This window comes from Meriones unguiculatus, chromosome X (assembly GCF_030254825.1).
Source record: "Meriones unguiculatus strain TT.TT164.6M chromosome X, Bangor_MerUng_6.1, whole genome shotgun sequence".
In the NCBI taxonomy this organism is placed as follows: domain Eukaryota; kingdom Metazoa; phylum Chordata; class Mammalia; order Rodentia; family Muridae; genus Meriones; species Meriones unguiculatus.
In genome coordinates this window covers 65,710,675-65,718,368 of record NC_083369.1, presented here as the reverse complement: position 1 = coordinate 65,718,368, position 7,694 = coordinate 65,710,675, and the positions used below count along the sequence as shown (strand labels likewise).

Genomic DNA, 7,694 nt, shown 5'->3' with positions numbered 1-7,694 from the left:
AGCCATTTTGTTGATTTCCTTCACCTGTCTGACTGTATTTTCCTGTTTTTCTTTCAACTCCTTCAGCTGTTTGTTTGAACAGTCCTCTGTTTCTCTTATTTCTTTCAGTGATTTAAGTATTTCCCCTCTAAAGGCCACAAACTGTTGGGCTGCAACTTCCTGTATTTCTTCACGGATAGTCATAATCTGTTTGTTTTTATCTTCCTCTATTTCTTTATGGATGGCCATAATCTGAGTTTATCTTCCCCTAGGTCTTTATGCATTTTATTTGTTCCCTCTGTTATCCTCTTCATGAGCATAGATGTTAGGTCATCTTCTCGAATTTCATTTATGCTGGGGTGTCCAGGGCTACTTGCCCCCGGATAGCTGCGTTCTGGAGAAGCCATATTGCTCTGTCTTTTGTTGGTTGAGCTTTTATGCTGGCCTTTACCCATTGGGCTATCATAGGTGTTTGGAGTTAGTTTCTGGTGGTTCCTGGAATCCTGTGGTGGAGAGAATCCCCTTGGCAGGAAGATGGTTTTTCCTGAAGGAATCCTTCTCAGCTTTTTTGGCATAGTCACTGGATTGCCGGTGTTTTTTCAGGATTTGTTGCTGCTCACCTCAGGCATAGAGACCTGAGTGGTAACTGTGGTCATTGTTAGTTGAGAGGGCTCCCCTCTCACCCAGAGAAGTCCTGGAGACAGCTGCCCTGCTTCTGGGTTTCTTGCTGTAAATTTAGTGAGCTGCTGCTGTAACCTGTGTGTCTCTTGGTTTGGTCAGTTTTGTTAAGGATAATTGGTTGCCCCTTGGAGCAGTATCTGGAGCTTGATCTCAGGAATCCTGGGCTTTTGTAGATCTGAGGTTGGGGCTCTGTGCCCCAGTACCGAAGTGGTAATCTGTGGCGGGCGAGTACTGCTCTCCTTGTAACAGCAGGCTATCTGGTGCACAGCAGGTCCCTGATTTGGACCTTTTCCAGGGATATACTGAGTGGCCTGAGCCTGTCTCCTTTGCTTTGTTCCCTGTGAGGATTTCTCCTGACAGTGACTCCAAGTCTCTGGTGTCCTGGGACTCACAGTTCTGTCTGTGAGGAATAATTGGTACAAAGCAGGTCTCTGGGCTGGCAGTGCCCACCCACTAGTCTGTGGTACCTTTTCCAGGGATATACTGGATGACCTAATTCGGGTCTCCGTTTCCTTCCTTTCCTGTGGGGTTTACTCCCGACAGGGACTCTCAGTATCTGTTACCCTGGGGCACACAGCTCTGTCTGTGCCGTAGAGCTGGGTGCCCAACAACTCTCTGTGCTCCCGACTTGGGCTCAGTTCAGTGATGGCGGTCTGTGAGACCTTCCCCAGGCAAAGCCTGGGTGGCCCAAATCAGCACTGTTTCCTTCCTTCCCTGTGTGGCCTTCTCCTGACAGGGACTCCCAGTCTCTGTTGCACTGGGGCATAAAGCTCTGTCTGTGCCAGAGAGCTGGGCATGCAGCCTCTCTCTGTGCTGGCGGTGGGAGGCCAGTTCAGTGATGGCGGCGCATACCCGTCGGTCTGTGAGACTTTTTCCAGGTAAAGATTGGGTGACCCACTGCCTTCCTTCCCTGTGGGTTATTCTCGCAACTGGTGCTCCCAGTCTCTGGTGTTTTTGTGCCCACCATCCAGCCTGGGAAGGTGATCAGGACATGAAGGCATGTGGCTCTGGTCCAGTGACCTAGTGCGACCTGGGATCTCTTCCGGGTTCTGGCTGGATGACTTGAGATTGGACCTGACTGGTTCCCACACCGTGGGGGTTTCCTCTCACCTGGGAAACCCGATCGCTGTTGTTTTAGGGCCCAGAGGTTCAGTCTCTTGGTCTCTGTATGGAAAATGTTGCCCTGCTCCTCAGATGCCCTGTTCTCCTGGTGCCGCCATCTTGTCCCCACTCTTTTGCTTTCTAAATATTCACATTAAGCTTTTTTTTTCTCTCCCCCACCCTCTCTTTTTTTAATACAGCATTTCTCTGTGTAATGGCCCTGGCTCTCCTGGAACTGTTTGTAGACCAGGCTGGCCTTGAACCCACAGAGATCCACCATCCTCTGCCTCCCAGTGCTAGGATTAAAGGTGTGCGCCCCCATGTCCAGATCGTTCCTTAAGGCTAATATTTTAAAGTAAAATTTATGCAATAGTTAATTTTATTTAAAATGAAGGAAATTACTTTTAGTTTTTTGAGTAATGCATGTTGTATAGAGTACATAAAACCAACATTTTTTTTTCCTTTTTTAAACTTTTATTAATTACACTTTATTCACTTTGTATCTCCCCATAAACCCTTCCCTCCTCCCCTCTTAATTCCACCTTCCCTCCCCCTTCTTCACGCACGCCCCTCTGCAAGTCCACTGATAGGGGAGGTCCTCCTCTCCTTCCTTCTGATCCTAGTCTATCAGATCTCATCAGGAGTGGCTGTGTTGTCATCTTCTGTGGTTTGGAAAGACTGCTTCCCCCCTCCGGGGGAGAAATCCAACAATTTTTGTCAAGCACATTTAAATATAACATTCCAGTGTGCTTTGTTTGAAGGATGAATGTATATTAAAATGTCAAAAGCAATTTACATGTGCTATGATATAGAAATAGACAAAACTCTTATTATATAGTGATGTTAGAGATTCTTGCATTTTGCAGTATAAAAATAAATTTACTTATATTCATGTTAGCACCTTTTTTCTACCTGATAACATTATTAGAAAATTCTGTCATTTCTCTATGCTTGTTTCACAAATAACATATTAAAATGTTTATTCTATTTCCCCAAATAAACATGGATATAAATTGGATAGCTATCACCATGCTTTCAGTTTTGCCACTGATTAATAAACTCTATAAGACAGCTCAATGTACAGCATAGATTTTTTTTATCAGATTGTTGTCGTGTAAGAATCTTATAAAGGCCATACATGGTGGCACACAACTCTTTAATCCCCATACTGGGAAGGCAGGAGCAGGCTAATCTCTATTAGTTCAAGGTCAGCCTGGTCTAAAATTTCAAGGCACTCAGGGCTACATACTGAGAACTTGTCTCAAAAGAAAAAATCTTGTCAAGGAAAGATCGTGGCACACACCTGTAATCCCAGTATGGGAGGTCAATCTGGCATTCATAACAAGACTGTGTTGAAGAAACAAACAAACAAAAGGAATCTTACAAAAAATAACTTCAGGCAATTTATTAATGTATTAACACTACCATAATGAAACATCACATACTACTTGTCTTTAAACATAAGAAATAGTCTCTCTCTTATAGTTCGGGAAACTAGAACCTCAGGTCAAGATGTTGATAAAGGTGATTTCTTTAGAGGTAGCTGTCCTCAGCTTACAAATAGCCATTTCTCCCTGTGTTTCCCCATGGTATTTTCTTTGCTCATATCTGTGTCTAAATTTCTTCTGTTTATTAAGGATACCACTCATACTGGGTTAGAGCCTACTCAAGTGACCTCATTACAACTTAACTACCACAACATTATCTCCAAAGAGAGACTTATTCTAGCATACTGGGGCTTAGGTCTTCACCATAAAAATTTTGGGACAGGTCATAATTAGCCCATAAAACAGTAACTTTCATAATTGTTATGAATTTTATCTTTTTCATTTCAACAGCAGTCTTCTTCATGTTTCTTGTCTTTAGCCAACAGTCCATTATAGATGCAAATGAAACAATATATAACTAAGTAAAAGCAAGTTAAACTTATGTAATGACTGAAACACTAAGCTTTGTTAGAGCTATGTTACAGTTCCGTGTCTGTTTAGTGTGTATGAGGACCTGGCTGTAATCTCTAGCATCAAAACTTCACAAACCAAACACACGCACATACACACATATACACATGAACACACGCAGGTACACACACACAGCTAGTCTATATTAAATATAGAAGTGATATAAGTTTGAACATCAGGAAGGGACTGGGCCAGAGCCAGCAGGTGGGCCAGGCCCCACGCCCCGCCCTGCCTTGTGGAAGAGAAAACAGGAGGATGATCTCCAGACACAGTTGGAAGGCAGTGCCACAGAGCTGAAAGGACTAACAAAGCAAGCTCTTAACTATCATCCCTTTCCAGAGCTGATGGATGACATTTCCTTTACCAACAACAGCCACTAAAAAGGATGTAAGTTCTCAAAGTGAGTCAAAGGAATCACCTTTTACATCAACTGACCCTGGGAATTGGTGTACTGCTTTTCCAAGCTATGCCTCTACAGTAGCAGCTTCAACTTCTGTTGGGGAATGGTGAACTTGTTCAAAATGCCACCGAGAAAGTCCAGGCAATGTTCATATCCATCAATGAGCTCCAATATAAGCAGAAGCTGAGCGTGCACATACAGAGTGTGCAAAAAGAGCACCAGCAGTGGGTGTCCAGCTTTCCTCACCTCAGGATTCTGGGTAGGCAGATAATCACTCCGAGTGAAAGTTATGGATTGTACCCTAGATCCCCTTCTGCTGTGTCAACTTCACATGAAACAACCTTGTCTCAAGAAAGAGATTCTACCATATTTGGTACAAGGAGAAAGACGTTACATTTTTCATCTTCTAACAAAGCATCTGCCATTGTCAAACACTCTGGCTTGTGTGTTATGGGGGAAGAAGAGGGAGACTGTACAATCTTTTCCAAGGAATAATTGAGGAATTCTTAGCTTTCGACCACATGTATATGGAAGAAGGATTTCATGGAAACAAATCAGAAGCAGCTACAGAAATTAGATTACCCTCCTATTGTTCCATTTTACTGCTTGAAAGAGGATGTTCTTGCTTATATGCTTGACAACCTGTGGAGCAAGGTTGTGGGCTTTATGGAGCAGTTGAAACTTAGTCACTGGGAAAGATTTTCTCCTGGTAAGAATTCTCATGAAACCAATGTGAAAAGTAAGTATTAATGATTTATATATCCAGTCAGTCTTTTTGTATATGTGTGGTGCTTGTCAAATCCAGACCCTGTGCATACTAGGCAAATATCATCAAGTTACATCACAACCTGTTTATTTTTTTTATTTTTATTTTGAGACAAGTTTCACTGATTTACACAGGTAGGTCTTGAATTTGTGATCTTCTTGCTTCAGCCTCTTGAGTAGCTGGCAATACAGGCTTGTACTATCAGGTCTGTCTCTAAGAAGTCAACATTATATGCTTTATTACTACAGTACCTAGGTAGAGACACACACGCACACCACAACACTTCTGACACTAAATGTGTAGGGGAATTCTCACACATACTTAATAGATTTTCTGTCATAGATTCCCACACACCAGCGGAGTATCCTACGGTTCAATTCTCACACTACCTGGAAGATAGCTTTAGATCCTAAAGGGTTCATCCCACAGCCTGTCTATCACACCTTATACCTCACATGACACTTAAAGCTTCAAGTTGTGACCTGTGCTTCTAGCCAAAAATTAAAATTCATGGGACCCCTTCCTTAGGTTTGGTTAATTTGCTAGAATGGTGCATAGGATTCAGGGAGAAACTCAGGCTTGCGGGCTTATAAAGAATACCACAAACAATATGCATGAGCAGCCACATAGGAGATGCATAGAAGAGCATAGGGAGAAGAAAGGATGTGTCCACACCACCCTACAGACCTGTCAAGTGTAGTCTTCAAGATCTTCTGAAAAAAAGACCTATGTTTGGGTTTCTGTAGTCCTTATTATGTAAACTTGACTGATTAAATAATTGGCAATTGATCAACTAAAAAAAGTTTGAATATCATGATCCAAAATTCATTGCTTTGTGGGGTTAGTAGAGGTTACCAAATGTCCTCCTTTTGAAACTTTTGAAACTCCTTTTAAGAAACTTTCAGTATTGACTTTGTAAATGGAAACTGAAAAGTAGTCACAACTGACTTCACAGTGTTAAACAGAGTCCACAAACTACCTCTTGAGGGATGTTGTTTGATCCAGTTTTTTCTATTTCTACTGTAGATAGTAGTCACATGAGTACATTCAATGGTTACCATGTGTCTGGCAATAGATGTAGCACTGAGCAAGACTCAATAGGTGTTCACCTATGTCATCCCATTTATCTTCTGTAACAAGGGATCCAGCTAATTACTGACTTCTGTTAAGCCAACACTGAAATCCTAGCAGAAGGTTAACAGTAAATTCAAATTAAGGCAACAGGAACAAACAGCAAGTTCCATCAATAACATCAGGAAGCTCCTCCCAAGCATTGACATTACCAAAAATTCCACCCATTTCTTCACCATCCCCAGTTAAATATGTGTAGCATGAAGCATATACATAAGATTAAAAATTTTAAATAATTACTCAGTTTTCTTTGTACTTTTAGCTATTTGTATTTCTTCAACTATTTTGCTGTTTTTAATTTTTCTGCAAAGAATTAGCATTTCCTCAACATTTTAGGCTAAGTAAGATCTTGGGGGTTGAACTTATAAATAGCATTTATATTATTGATGCTTGGGGAAATGGGGTTTGAATTGAAGAAGAAAATTACACATTTTATTTTAGAATGAGAACAATTTTTATAATTTTTTTATTTTTATTTTTTATATTAATTACAGTTTTGTATCCCAACTGTAATCTCCTCCCTCATTCCCTCCCAATCCCACCCTTTCTTCCTCTTCTCTTCCCATGCTCCTTTCCAAGTCCACTGATAGGGCTCTTTGACTACCCCTCCTGAGGGGGGAGCATCCTTGCCAGGCCACAGAAGAGGACAAAGCAACCAGTCCTGATGAGACCTGATAAATTAGGGTCCACTGATGGGGAAGTACTCCTCCCTTTCCATCTGACCCTAGCCTTTCAGGTCTCATTAAGATTGGCTACATTGTCTTCCTCTGTGGCCTGGAAAGGGTGCATCCTCCCTATCGGGAAGTGATCAAAGCCAAACTTTGGGCAGCATGTAGGGAATCTTATGAAAGAAGGGGGAGATAGAAAGATGTAGATGGTACAGGAGTTCCACAAGACCAACAGAACCAAAAACCTGGGCCAAAGGGGCCCTGCATAGGCTGATACCCCAACCAAGGACCATGCATGGAGAGGACCTAAAACCTCTGCTCAGATATAGCCCATAGACTCAGTCTCCAAGTGGGTACCCTAATAAGGGGAGCAGGGCCTGTCTCTGGCATGAACTCAGTGATAAGCTCTTTGTTGTCTGCTTTTCAATCATGACCCACTGGCAGGGCGGCCTGGACAGGCCACAAGGGAAGAGGAGAAGCTCAGTCTTGATTTGACTTGCTGAGCTGGGGTGGGGCTGGGTGGGGGCTCCTCTTATATGAGGAATAGAAGAAGGACGTTGGGGAAGAGGGAAGTAGGGTGGGACAGGGAGGATAAGAGGGAGGGAGCTACAATTGGGATGTAAAATGAATAAATAAATAAAGTAATATAAAAAAACCAAATAAGTAAATAAATAAATAGAAGAGAAGAGAAAAACAATAAGATGTGTTTGAGAATACAATTTCATTAAGTGTGGCTGACAGATTTTCAGTGTTTGGGAGTCCAGTGCCTCTCCTATGCTAGGCAACAGCTATATGACTCAGCTGCAGTCATAGACTCTAATTTTATTTTTTATGGTTCTTAAATCTCTCAGTAATGTTGCTCTTATGATAAACAGCAATCAGCATGGTACTGAAGTCACAGGCAGCTTAGCTAACCCTAAGCACTTTCCTTAAAATGGGACACCTCTCTGAAATGGGTTAAAAACTTGGTCCTACAATTCTTCGAACATTGCAATAACTGCACTCGCCCC

The 7,694-nt window shown here is 42.1% G+C and overlaps 1 pseudogene; it reads left to right on the top strand.

Moving 5' to 3' along the window:
* Window positions 1-3,974: 3,974 nt before the first annotated feature.
* On the top strand, window positions 3,975-4,869 carry LOC110543346 (primary cilium assembly protein FAM149B1-like; annotated as a pseudogene).
* The last annotated feature ends 2,825 nt before the right edge of the window (window positions 4,870-7,694 follow it).